The sequence below is a fragment of the Adiantum capillus-veneris genome, chromosome 7 (assembly GCF_014529385.1).
Source record: "Adiantum capillus-veneris isolate H3 chromosome 7, ASM1452938v2, whole genome shotgun sequence".
Taxonomy (NCBI): Eukaryota; Viridiplantae; Streptophyta; class Polypodiopsida; order Polypodiales; family Pteridaceae; genus Adiantum; species Adiantum capillus-veneris.
The window spans coordinates 126390205-126402964 of record NC_140937.1 but is presented as its reverse complement, the minus strand read 5'-3'; the positions used below and the strand labels follow the sequence as shown (position 1 = coordinate 126402964).

Genomic DNA, 12760 nt, shown 5'->3' with positions numbered 1-12760 from the left:
GAGATACACAACTTTCTTAAGTAACCCTTAGTTGTGAGGGTTTGTCGTCATCCATGCGTCTGCAGGCAATATGCTACTCTTGACCGCAAGCTGGAGTTGAGGTTCATAGTGGTACGTGAGCTGAGGGTCATGATCAATGCATTCAGAGAGGAGCGATGCTAGCAAGAGGGTTATGCCTTATGCCTTATGGATTAGAAGTACAATCTTGTGCAAGTTCACTCATTGTTAATCATAGTTAGTATGTTAGCCTACGTTCCATCATTGACGAGGGATCTCGAACTAATCAGTCTCGTCTCCAATGCATGCTTACCACAATGTTATTCGTGCATGTAACTTGAGGAGGTGAGAATCTTAGAGATGCTTAAGAATGCGGCCCTCTGCATGCAAGGACAAGTTTGTATTTTGTTCCAACGCTCGCTTAAGCACTACCTAATTACTGCATAAAGAGTCGTTTTACGGTCGTTCACGAGAAGAAATAGCTTTGCAATGTCATTGAGATTAACAAGCTTTTGATGTACCTAGAATAATTTCAATATGTTAAAAATTTGTTTAGAGTGTAAAATTTATCACTAACTTAGCATAGATAGCTTATCATGGAGTTGATGATCCAAAACTAGTCATGCTTGGTTGGTCATGTCATAGGATTTTTTGTTTTTAATGCAAAAACTAGATTGATGTTATAGATAGCAAATGTGTCTCTATCAAACATATATAAATCTTGACCTTAAATATTTACTATTTAAGAAAACATGTGTTTAAAGTAATTTAAAGCAAGTGAGTATCACGAGTGCATATTGTAGTTCCCTTAAAGTCTGTATGCATGCACTCTGTGACCATTATATCTCAAATCATGGACGTGCTAGTAGAAAAGGGAACTGTTGTATAGCAACATCCATTGAGGGGACATTTTTCGACCACGATTACTCCTCCTCCATCAGCCTCCACATAAGGAGGCCTACATTTTAGATTTGAAAGGTCCTCAATCAAGTTCATTTGATGGGCAAAGATATCGCCATTTGAAAGCTCATTGCATTTTGGATGTCGCTCTATAGTCTCCACTCTCTACCTACTCTTACTCTTCTTCACCAGCTCTATGATGAATCCTTCATTGAAGCCTTCACTACACACAACAATACATGCATCCTCTTCCTTTACTTTCACTTCCTTCATGTCTACACACATTAAACTTGTGATAGGTGTGATGAACCCACCAACATCTATCCCAAATGTAGGAAGTAGCACCAATAGTGCAAAATGCATACAGACCTTTACATAACTTATTTCTACTTGCATCATAGATCCCTTTTCCATTTGATCAAGCATTGTAGGCTACTAGTTGTGCAAAATGCACATAGACCTTTAGATACACTACAATTTGTACTTACATTAAAGCCCCATTTTCTTTTTGATTCAGCATTCTAGATTGCAACTAAAAGGGCAACAATCTTACACTCAATGTGCATCAATAGCTCATCTCACATTACATCACATTACATCTGGTAACAAGAGTTACAAACGACAACATCCTGGCATGCATCAGATTCCTACAAATCTGCTCCCTACATCCCTTGCAGTAGCCTAGATTCACCTTCAGAGTGATGCTAGCAAGAGGGTGCAGGGGTTGGGTAGCAGAGACACTGAGGGCCAAGGGAACATAGCCATCGCTTTCATTTGAACACCTTAACTGATTATGTAAGGGCAAGATTAGCTACATGTTGGGCTCTTGCACTTTGTGAAGGATCGCAGAGCCTTAAAGCTCAAGTAGCCCAAACAACTTAGCCACTTCTTAACCACTTCCAAAATACGCGTAGGCTTCAGCAACACGGCCAAGAACAATTAACTACGATGACAATGAACAGTAAGCGAGGAGTTTTGTGCTGTGTAGTTGCTAGGATCTCCCGAACCTACCCGGTATCAAGCATGAAATTCAAAATAACCCATTGCTGTGAAGCTAGCTGATCGTCCACGCGCACGCGGACGATTGAGATGCTCTTGAACGCAGGGCATTTTTCTCGACCTTGCTTTTTAGAGCAAGCATATCACAAGAAGTTTTGGACAAATTCTCACAATAATTCCCACATTGTGACTTACCTCAACATCATGAGTTTTTGTGAGGGAGGCGCCGCATACCTAGCTAGGTATGGGGTGCCTCTTAGGCAGAAGCTCATGATGTTGTGCATTGTTTGAAATACATTGAAAAAGACTCCGTTTTCCTACATGAGAATATTTCTAAATCTTCTTGTGCATGCCTCACCATCCACGATTATGGAATGGTTTCTTTTAAGGGAAAATTACCAAAATATCCCTCTAATTTGTGGAAATTCCCAAAATACCTCTCAAATTTCAAAAATTCCCAAAATACCCTCGATATTTTGTCAAGAATTCCTAAAATGCCCATCAAATTTTCCAAAATTCCCAAAATACCCCTAGTTGTGAGAGTAAATTTCTCCAAAAAAAAATAAAATTTGTAGATCTTCACAAAAAGAGTGATTGTATATCGTACAAGATGCTAAAACTACATTTTGAGCTGGTTATGCAGGCTTTGGAGATGAATGCTTCATTATTTTTAGACATAATTACCTTTTTTGCGATGGTAAAACTGGTGACAAATTACATGAGGAGCACTCAAAAACGGATCTCAGTTGTCAAAAACGAATGAAGATTAGAAAATTGTGAACAATCCAACCAAAGTAGATACAAGGGTATTTTGGGAATTTTTGAAATTTGAGGGGTATTTTGGGAATTTCCTCAAATTAGAGGGGTATTTTCCCTTCTTTTATTGGGAATCTGCAAAAGTATCTCTTGTAAATTAAAAAAGCATAAAGAAAAGTAAATGAAGGGGGAGATCACATGATGTGAAGATATAGCAGGCAAAGGCGCATGTGGGAAGAGGCCCAACACGTGTAAAGGTCCATGGTGGACCAACGTCTACGAGGGATAAGGCCACAAAGTTACTTTTTTTATGCCTCGCTTAGAAGGCAATCAAGGCATCATAGCACATTGGATTAGGTCAGAAGACTCATTCACAGGTTCCAGGTTGCGAGCTCGAGTTTAATGCAACATCATTTTGACCTGGACACGGTGCATGCTAGCCCCCCCTTGCAACTAACCTGGGGTGAAATATCGTGAGATTCATCCTAATGAAATGAAGGTACAACATGAACTAGGCCATCAGCCATTGCAAAAAATCATCAACATTAAAGAGGAATATTTTCAAGCTCTGAAATTGCAAAGCTTTGTGGAAATTCAAGCTCTTTTGTGCTATATAGGAGTATGTCTTCTTCGCACACTTAAAAAAAATAGGGGGTTCTAGAGCTCGCCTATCATCCGCGTGCATGCTGATGATCGGGGAGCTCCAACTCCCCCTATTGTTTTATTCGATTAAGGAGAAATTGGAAGGACTTTTTGATATAAATGTTTAGGAAAAGAGGAGTGCCAGAGCTCGCCCATCATCCGCGTGCACGCGGATGATGGGCGAGCTCTCACACTATCAAAAAGTTCCCCACTTTCTCCTTAATACCATAAAACAATAGGGGGAATTGGAGCTCCTCGATCATCAGCATGCACGCGGATGATAGGCGAGCTCTAACACCCCTCTTTCCTAAGCATTTATATCAAAAAGTCCTCGCACTTTCTCCTTATTACCATAAAACAATAGGGGGAACCGGAGCTCCCCGATCATCCACTTGCGCGTGGATGATGGGCGAGCTCCGGCACCCCTATTTTTTTGGATATACCATAGAACAATAGGGGGAACTAGAGCTCCCGATCATCCGCGTGCACGCGGATGATGGGCGAGCTCTGGCCACCCTATTTTTTTTGGATATTTCTAGTATGTGGAGAAGTCAAAATATCCAAATTTATAGAAAAAAAGGGGGAGCAAAAGCCCCCTCATCATCTGCGTGCGCACGGATGATCGGGGGGCTCTTGCCCCCTCTTTTTTTTCCCAAACATTTGGGATATTTTGATCTCTTCACATACTCGTGAACTTTTTTTTAGATCAAATTCTCATAAATATTTTGTTAAACTTAGTAATTAGCCAAGATATCGGGAGGAGCAGTGAGCACCCTCTCATCATCCACATGTGTGCGAATGAGCGGGATGCTCTAGCTCCCTCATTTTTAATTGCATTGCTCAGCCCGCTCCTTTGCAGCGGCTCCACTCCCTCGCCCATTTTGCAGCATGTTCAAGTGGTTGTCCTTTGCTCTGGCCGCTGAAAAGCTAAATTGGGGGACTTGCTTTGCGTATGTTGTGCAACCCTGAAACTATAGTTGGGTCACTAGAGCTAGACAACATTGGGTCACTCGGGCAGTGTGATCACTCACGCGCACGTAGATGACTCGTATGCTCCACAACGGTTGGCTACGTTAGAAAGCTACATATTTAGGGAGAACATTATGTAGTTTGTAAATCAAATGTGGTACCTCATGAAAGCACGAGAAATTGCATGAAAGCACCAAAAGTTGTCGAGCTCTACTGCATCACCTAGAATGTGTTGATTGCATGATATACCCAAATGTTTTTTTTTTTGCTTTGTTTGTCGCTTGTGTGTGAAAAGGGCATAATGCTCTGAAAACAAAGTGTAAAGCTCTAGAAAAAGAAAGGGGGAAGGGGGGGGGGGGGGGGGGGGGGGGGGGGGGGGTTGAGTGCCCCCATTGTTCGCGCATAGTAAAAGGATCTTGTTGTTATTTTTGTGTAAAGGATCAGCTATCATGTAAACTACCAGGCACAATGTACGGCTGATTCTTGCAAATTTGCGACACATTCAAGCAAAGCCTCGGTTGCTTAGACATAGACTTTGCCTCATGGAGTATTGAGACACCACTTTGTGAAAAACAAAATCAATTATTACCTCGATCTCATCCTACATTATCTCTAAATTTTTACCATCTTTTTCACTACAATTGGAACAGAAGGAGTCCCATCTCCTGGATGTATCTGCACATGGACCTTCACACCAAAGACATTTTACATAAACTTCTTGCAAGGCATTCGACTTCACAATGCTAATAGCATACTCCAGAAACCAATGGATCTTCCCCCTTTATCTCTTTCACTATAATTGGAGCAGAAGGAGCCCCATCTCTTGGATGTATCTACACATGGACCTTCATACCAAAGACATTTCACATAAACTTTTTGCAAGGCATTCTACTTCACAATACTAATAGCCTACTCCAGAAACCAATTAGCTATGTGACATCACAAGCCTCCAAAGTTGCCATAGAGATCCTTGCAGGTTGCGGAGAATTGCTACTTTTGAAATCCAAATAGAAACGAAACCTATTTCTTGGAAATGCCTTGGATGACTTCTATGCCAAATGTGGTGGCGTGCTCCACAAGAAAACTAATCCATGGTCATGCTATAATGACACCCTCATACTGCAATTGTTTAAGATCTTGCTCACCGCACCACATTTGAGTAAGGTGACAAGAGTGTCCCTTCCATTAGATTGCAACCCCTTGAGGACTCCCATGCTTGCCAAAGACCATCACACCTTGCTACATACAAGAAAATGATGGCAACATTAGAATGCATTCCTAAAGGACCTCGCACTTGCCAAAGACCATTCCACCTAGCAAACATACTGATGGGATCCTTTCCCAACATAACATCACAACCAAAAAGGCACTGTGTGAAAATATCATAACGGATTTTCCTTGTATGTGCCTAAAGTAGTTGAGATCTAGATTGCATTTCATGTTCATGGATATCCAAAAGCAATATCTTGATATTAAAGCACCTAAAAACAAAACTGGGAGAAAAGTGCCTCTCTAGAACACTTGAACATGGACAAGAACCCCGAAGATTTCACTACAGCTGGCTTATACAATGTTTTCTGCCACTTGCACGTTGTTCGCTTCACATCCATCAATCATCCGAGTGTAGTCATTCTTCAAAGCATGCCATGTTTCTTTTCATCCACTAAAACTCAATTACTTTACACATTGAGCACATTGACAAAAGTGATCACTTTCAATGAAATGATTTTGTGTTGCATTTGCACAATCTAATGTAAACTTTCCTCATACCATACTAATATTTGAAGATATCGCTAGAGTAATACGAGCATTAAAAAGCTCGCAAATAATGTTTCAATTTCAAAAGATAAAAAATGAAAGCTCACAAATATAAAATCCCCACTAATCGCAAGCATACACACATAGATCTATCAAGCACCACACTCCAATCAAGCTTACATGCACACACAAGAAAAAGAGGACAATCACACAAGATTAGAGAGGGATTAACCACTAATTAGTTACAATCTAGCTAATCTAAGCATCATAGGCAATCATAAGAAGCATGAGAGAGGCATAGTGAAAGAGAATGAATCATTGATTAGTGTTAATCAAGTCTTAGGAGAAAGGAGAAGCTCAAGGACTCCATATCCACACACCTCAAGAGCTCTCATCAAAGAGTGCTCTCAACAAATGAGCTTGAGAACCCTAATTTCTTTTACACACTGCCTTATATAGCTAGGGTAAAAATATGCAATGTTCGGGCGCCCAAGGCCTATAGGGCTCCACCACTTATTGAATCTGCTACCTAGGCACACTAACTGACCTATTCTTTACAACTTGGAACTCCCATTGAGCCCAGAACACATTAAAATATTACAATGGATTGAAATAAATTGAGAATTTACAATACATGACCATTTTGAGAAAACGTGGAAAATATGTAACTCCAATCTTTACTGCTTCCTTGTATTCATCATTGATGTGCATCCGTAAGGCTTGGGACTTTAGTAGCTTCTGTTAATTGACGTTGACTCAATTAACATTCCCCCCTTTTGATTTTAATGTTCGTCCTTGGGCACTGTTGAAAGGTGTCGGTGGAGGCTGTGGAAGGTTTTGATTGGTTGTTGATGGGTTGATCGTCTTTATTTTTCATTGGATTTGTTGATGAGGTTCAATTTGTTGCAGCATCTTCATTTGTCCAAATATGTCTGATATGAGAGATGATGTTGCATTTGTCCGTGGTAATAGCATAATGATGAGGCTGTTGTTTATTTATGAAAAGTATGTTCAAGGGAAGTAGAATGATGAGGTTCTAAATTAGGGTCTAATACCTGGATGACCAAAGGGAAAAAAGTTCCTTTTGGATAGGTGCATTATTGGAGTAAGTTATTATCATGGGAAATATTAATAAAGTACTCAAGGGATTATTGCTTATAGATATAAAATTAAACAAAGTAGGTCAGCACCAAGTGATGGGGAGCGTTGGGCAGTCACCAAGTCTCCTATTCGCTCGGTGCTGACTCCACTCTCGCATGTAATGATTTTAACGCCAAGGTCAGTACCAAGCGATAGGGAACGTTGAGCAGTCTCCAAGCATCCTATTTGCCCCGTATTGACTCAGCTGTCGTATGTAATGACTTTGAGAGAAAGATCAACACCAAGCGATAGGGAGCGTTGGGTAGTCCCCAAGCTTCCTATTTGCCCAATAGTCACTCAACTGTATTTTTATAATCAAATCACCGTGGTATTCATCGGCGGTTACACCAAGGTCAACACCAAGCGATAGGGAGTGTTGGGCAATCCCCAAGCTTCCTATTCGCTCAGTATTAACTCCACTGAATTTTGTCTTTCCGTTGTCGGTTATCATGCCCCAAGGTCTTTGCCATCACCTGTAATGGATTTAACACCTAGGTCAACACCAAGTGATAGGGAGAGTTGGGCAATCCCCAAGCTTCTTATTCATTCAGTATTGACTTATTGCATGACTTGTCAGTTAGCATGACATTGGTTTGCATGTTGTACTCCACTCAAGGTGCAAGGTGGAAGCAAAAAGATTATCTAATGCATATGTCCAATGATGGGACATCCTATTTATGCATACACAGAAATACATGGAAAACAACATGCTGTGCAAGAAAGATTTTGAGGGGTTCTTCATAAAGATGGTGTAGCTATAAAAGCATATGCCATGGCTTTTCAAGTTGGCACCCCTTTAAGAATGGTTTTCATTTTTGACGATATGTGCTCTCATCTTACTATGCAATGTGTGTGAGTGTTGGACTCTATGACACTCCACCAATTGTAAGTTAATAGACTTTGACTCTTATGCTCATCTCATCCAGCATGAGCATCATGACATAGATATGCTCAACTCTTCCAGCTTGAGTGTAAGCCTAATAACTTCGTCTCTTAGCACAGAGTTTCATATGACTTGAAGCTTTGGGACTAATGCTTTGCTCATTTTATGGCTTAGCAGCCCGACTCTGACTATGCCAAAGAGTGTTTTGTGCACCTTGGCAACTTGAATTTTTACATTCTTGTGCTCACCACAAACATTTATTCAGGTAAAAGTAAGCTTGAATCCTCAAAAAGAGGATTAGTGAAGGACCAAGTTGGCATTGAAGGTTTATTTTGCCATACCTATTTTGTCATCTTTGAATATGCATTCTCTTTGGTTGGGTTGTCCTTCTTTGACTGTGAAGACTCCATTATCTGTTTGATTCTCCAATTAGGCATGTTGTAAGAAGTATTTGATGTTGTTGTAGGCCTTTGTTGGCTATCTGCATTTGGATTTTGACTAGGAGCATTGGAAGACTTAGGAATCCAAATCCCTTGATGACCTTTGTATCTCTTTTTTTGACTTTGCCTCGTTCTAGGTCTTGTTGAGCTCTTGAGATCTTCATGCAGGTCTTGTGTATATTGCAGTCTGCTTGTGGTTGACTGGTAGCCAAATCTTTGTATAGCCTATGTAGAATCCTTGTCCAAGAGGAAGATTCTTTGAGATCCGTCTTTGTTTTGTATCCTCTTGTGAACTGTGGTAGTGCTGTTATGTTGTATACCTGCTTCTTAGGTATCCTAGGATATTGTCGAATTTGATACCTTGTGGGCCTTCTTTCTTGGGAGGGACTTGAAGTTACTTCATATGACCTAACCTGCAGTTTTGGCACCCATATTTTTCTGTTACCTCCATAGTACTTATGTTCTTTTAAGCTTCATTGTGATGCTATCCATCCCATGTGTTTGTCTTTCTGTGTTGATTTCTTGTCATTATTCCAAACCGGATTATTGACTTTGACTAAACTGCTCAGAACAAACACTTGCTTGACTTTCCTTGGTTTTCTTGAGTACTTTGGTTGATATACCTTTGATTTTTTGGGTGTCTCCTTAGAGGTTTTAGTTAGGTCTGTAATGGACTTCCAGTTTTGAAAGCTTGTGTTGGACGGATACGCCGCGACGGACGTCAGCATAGCGAGAACTCACCTAACAAGATTTGTCAGCTAGGACGAAGCTCGACCCACATGCACGTGGAAGCAAGCATAGGGTGTCAACCTACACTCGACCAACTCCTAACTAATTCCTACAGAGGTCTCTACCCAATGTCTAAGTCACAGCCTTCAGGAGCGCATAAGAGGAAACTTCCTACAACGTTTTCTAGAGCCGAACACCCATCAAACAATCTCAAAACACCACAGAACTTAAAGGAGACCCTACTAACACCAATAGGTCGCTCTCCCTAAGGCCTATGAACCAAAACCCCAACCCAAAACACCCAGTGCAAAATCACGAAAGGATGTCTAGCCGAAATTTACAGGTCTTCATTTCCAAAATCTAAAGTGCCTGATGTGTAGCTCTACTCAATGTGAACGCGTGGATATGCTACAATGAAAAATCGGACAACGTATGCTCACCGAATCACCAGATGAATCTCGTAGATGGAGCTCACAAAACCGGACCGTACGCACGCATTGTAGGTATCGGCGCGTAGCTCTCGTCGGGGGCAATACGCTGCACTTCTCTGCACTCAATTCTGACCACCAATGCACATGTAGTGTCAAGATGAAGCTCACACTCTCTCTCATACACAGTACGCTCACTCACAGACTTCAAACTTTTTTTAAAATGACAAAAGCTTTTTCATTAAGGTCAAAAAGTGGTATAAATACCTTACAATTCTCAAACCCTAAAGTTCCAAATCAACCATCTACTCAATCTAAATGTCAAAACTGGGATACAATCTGGAAACTTCTGTAAGCCCCAATATTTACAAGGTGAAATATCAGGTTTTCTCAATAAATGAATAATTACAAAAAATGATGATCTACCGAGCAGTCAATTTCCGTAGGGTGTGTCCAGCTTCTAACACTCCCCCCCTCCTTGCTCATGTGGTCCCCGACATGGCTGTTGAGTTGCTTCTTCATCTTATGGTTTCTCGCATCTTGAGTAGCGACTCGTATCTTGCATGTAAATCCAGTAGTGTTGGGCCGAATATATCAATGTTGATGGTGAAGAAGATGGTGTAGAAAGCTTCTTCAAAGGCCTGGAGGTGATAGGATGGTAAAAACATGATCCTTTGATACAATGCATGTTTCACCTCCTTGGAAGGCTGACCAGACAGATCGTATGCACTTCTGTAAGTATCTTGAAAGAAGAAGATACTGTCGGTCGCCTGACCTGGTTTGAACGTCTCGAAGACTGCCAAAAGGGTTTTGAAAATCTGTCTCATCATAATGCAAGAAAGGTCAGGCGAGCCAGTGAACAATTTGATGGCGCCCATTAGGGTTTTCGCCATGTATTGGACACTTATTCTCTCGCCTGCCTTCAAGCCTGGCAGCTTCGGATAGTTTAGCCAAGTGGGTTGGCTTCTTTGTAGTAGCTCCTGGGCCTTCCATGTCCGCATCCTTGGTAGAGGGCAGAAGCTTAGGTTATCTCTGATGATTTTGGGTGCCTCTACCAAATGGATTAGGTACTGTGGATACTTCGTCAACCATGCCTTTCTCCACCTGGGCTGGGAGTCGACTATCAACTTTATCTCTTCAGGCTCGGAGATATCTGTTGTGTAGAGTGGCACTGTTGGCTCTTCTCTGATTCTCTTGTTGATGGTGGCGGCTTTGTACTTTAGCAAAGGATATGGGACAGAGAGCTGTAGCCATTCACACCGAAGGTTGTTGGTGTCTATCTTCTGAATGGTCATGGATTTAAAAACCCTCTACTCCCATTCCAAAGATTCTTTGGCCGTTTCCCTCATTTCTGCTTCTATGGCCTTGCGCAGCTTCTCTTCCTCTTCTTGTGTCGGATCATGTGGCTCTTGAGAGGGTCCTACTAGGATTTCCTCTTGCATGGGTGTGTCCACACGATCTGCCACATTCTCTAGGTCTATGCCTTCCAGGCTTTTGGCTCTGTGCTTGCCTGCTCTTAGGCCTGCTGGCCTTGTGCTTGCCTGCTCTTCTGCCTGCTGGCCTCTTAGCTCATCTATCTGCTTTTGGAGGGTCTGTTTCTTTGCTTCAGCTTCTTCTCCCATGTTCACAAGGAGGTCGTTCAACTCGGCGTTTATCTTCTCCGCCTCCTCAAGCTTTCTCTTGATATTTTCTAGCTTATCTTGCATTGCTTTCTGTTCTTCTTCCATGTGTGTTTGCATAACCACCGACCCTTTTGCCATCATCAACCTTTGCTTCTTCTCTAAGGTCAACTCTTTCCAGAGCTCTTTCATCTGTTCTTCATAGATCTGGCTCTCTGTAGTGGTGTGAGTCGAACTAGTAGCTCTGACTCTGGCAGGAGATGCCCGTAGTCGCTGGATGGTTTGATCTTTAACTTTAAGCTGTTCCTTGAGCTGAAGGACCTCATCCTGGCTAGCCTCATGGTCTATTTCTACCTTCTCTTTGGCATTTTGCATGGTCTCAACTTCCTTGGACTCCTCAGCAAGTTGTAGGGTTAGCTTATCCCTTTCCCTCTCTGCATCTGTCAATGACTTGTTGAGTTGTCTATATCCCTCTTCGGCTCCTTGGAGTCTTTGAGTTGCTTCTTGATTTTCTCTTTCCATTTCCTGGCATCTTTGCAATGTCTTTGCCAGACTGGCTTGCAGCTTTGCTTCTCTCTCTATCTGCCTTTGGCTTTGTTTTTGTAAAGTGTCAACTTCAAGCTTTATCTGCACTTCAGTGGCTTTAAGAGTTGCCATTTCACTTTCTGAGGCCATTGATTGTGCTCTTAGCCTGGTTAGCTTGGTCATCACCACATCCCAATCATTGGTGGGTGGGTGCAGGTCCACTGTATCAGTGGCCATCTCCTTTAGCTCCACTAACTGTAGGCTTTGCATTTGCTCTTTGGGCCCCGTGCTTGCCAGGTCGAATGCGACTGTGGCAGCCTCTTCTTTTGTATGTTCGGTAGCTAGTAAGTTTAGAAATGTGTTATATCTTGCTTCATTTGGCTCTGGCTGCTCACTTTTAGGCTTAGCCTCTTCCTTTTGTTCTTTCTCTTGGCTTCGTTCTTGCTTTGACTCTTCTTGGTCTTCTGGTTTGTCTTGCTCCTCTTTCTCTTCTTGTGGAGGGCTACGAGGAGGTGGTGAGGGCCGTGGGCTTGACTCAGGGCTGGATGGTGGAGTTGTCAGCTTTTTCTTGAACTCCCTATCTGCCTTTGTCTTCTTTTTTCTTGAAATCCCTATCCGCCTTTGTCTTCCTTTTTCTCTCTTGGCCTTCCTGCTCCTCTAGCAGTTGCTGTCGAACTTTCTCCACTTCTACTTCTGTAAATAGTACATGTGGGATATTTTCCGCTGTTGCATCCAGAATCTCAAAATTCTTAATATAGTCGTCAATTCTGTCTCTGTGCACCCTTCGAGATGATCCCAACATTGCTTCTAGAAATGGCTTCCATAGCTCATTCAAATCTCCCTTGAGGGCTCTTTTGGCCCTGAAACTTTCCATCAGCCGCTCTAGCCGTGCTGCTTTCTGTGATTTCGTCTCTTTGGATGGAACTTCGACAGATTACTTCTTTCCCTTCTTTAGCTCTGGCTGCTCTTCTTGCA

At 42.0% G+C, this 12760-nt stretch overlaps 1 pseudogene; it reads right to left on the bottom strand.

Annotated features, from left to right (window-relative positions):
- Nucleotides 1-765: 765 nt before the first annotated feature.
- LOC147454582 (uncharacterized) lies at nt 766-11263 on the bottom strand (annotated as a pseudogene).
- Between the last annotated feature and the right edge of the window lie 1497 nt (nt 11264-12760).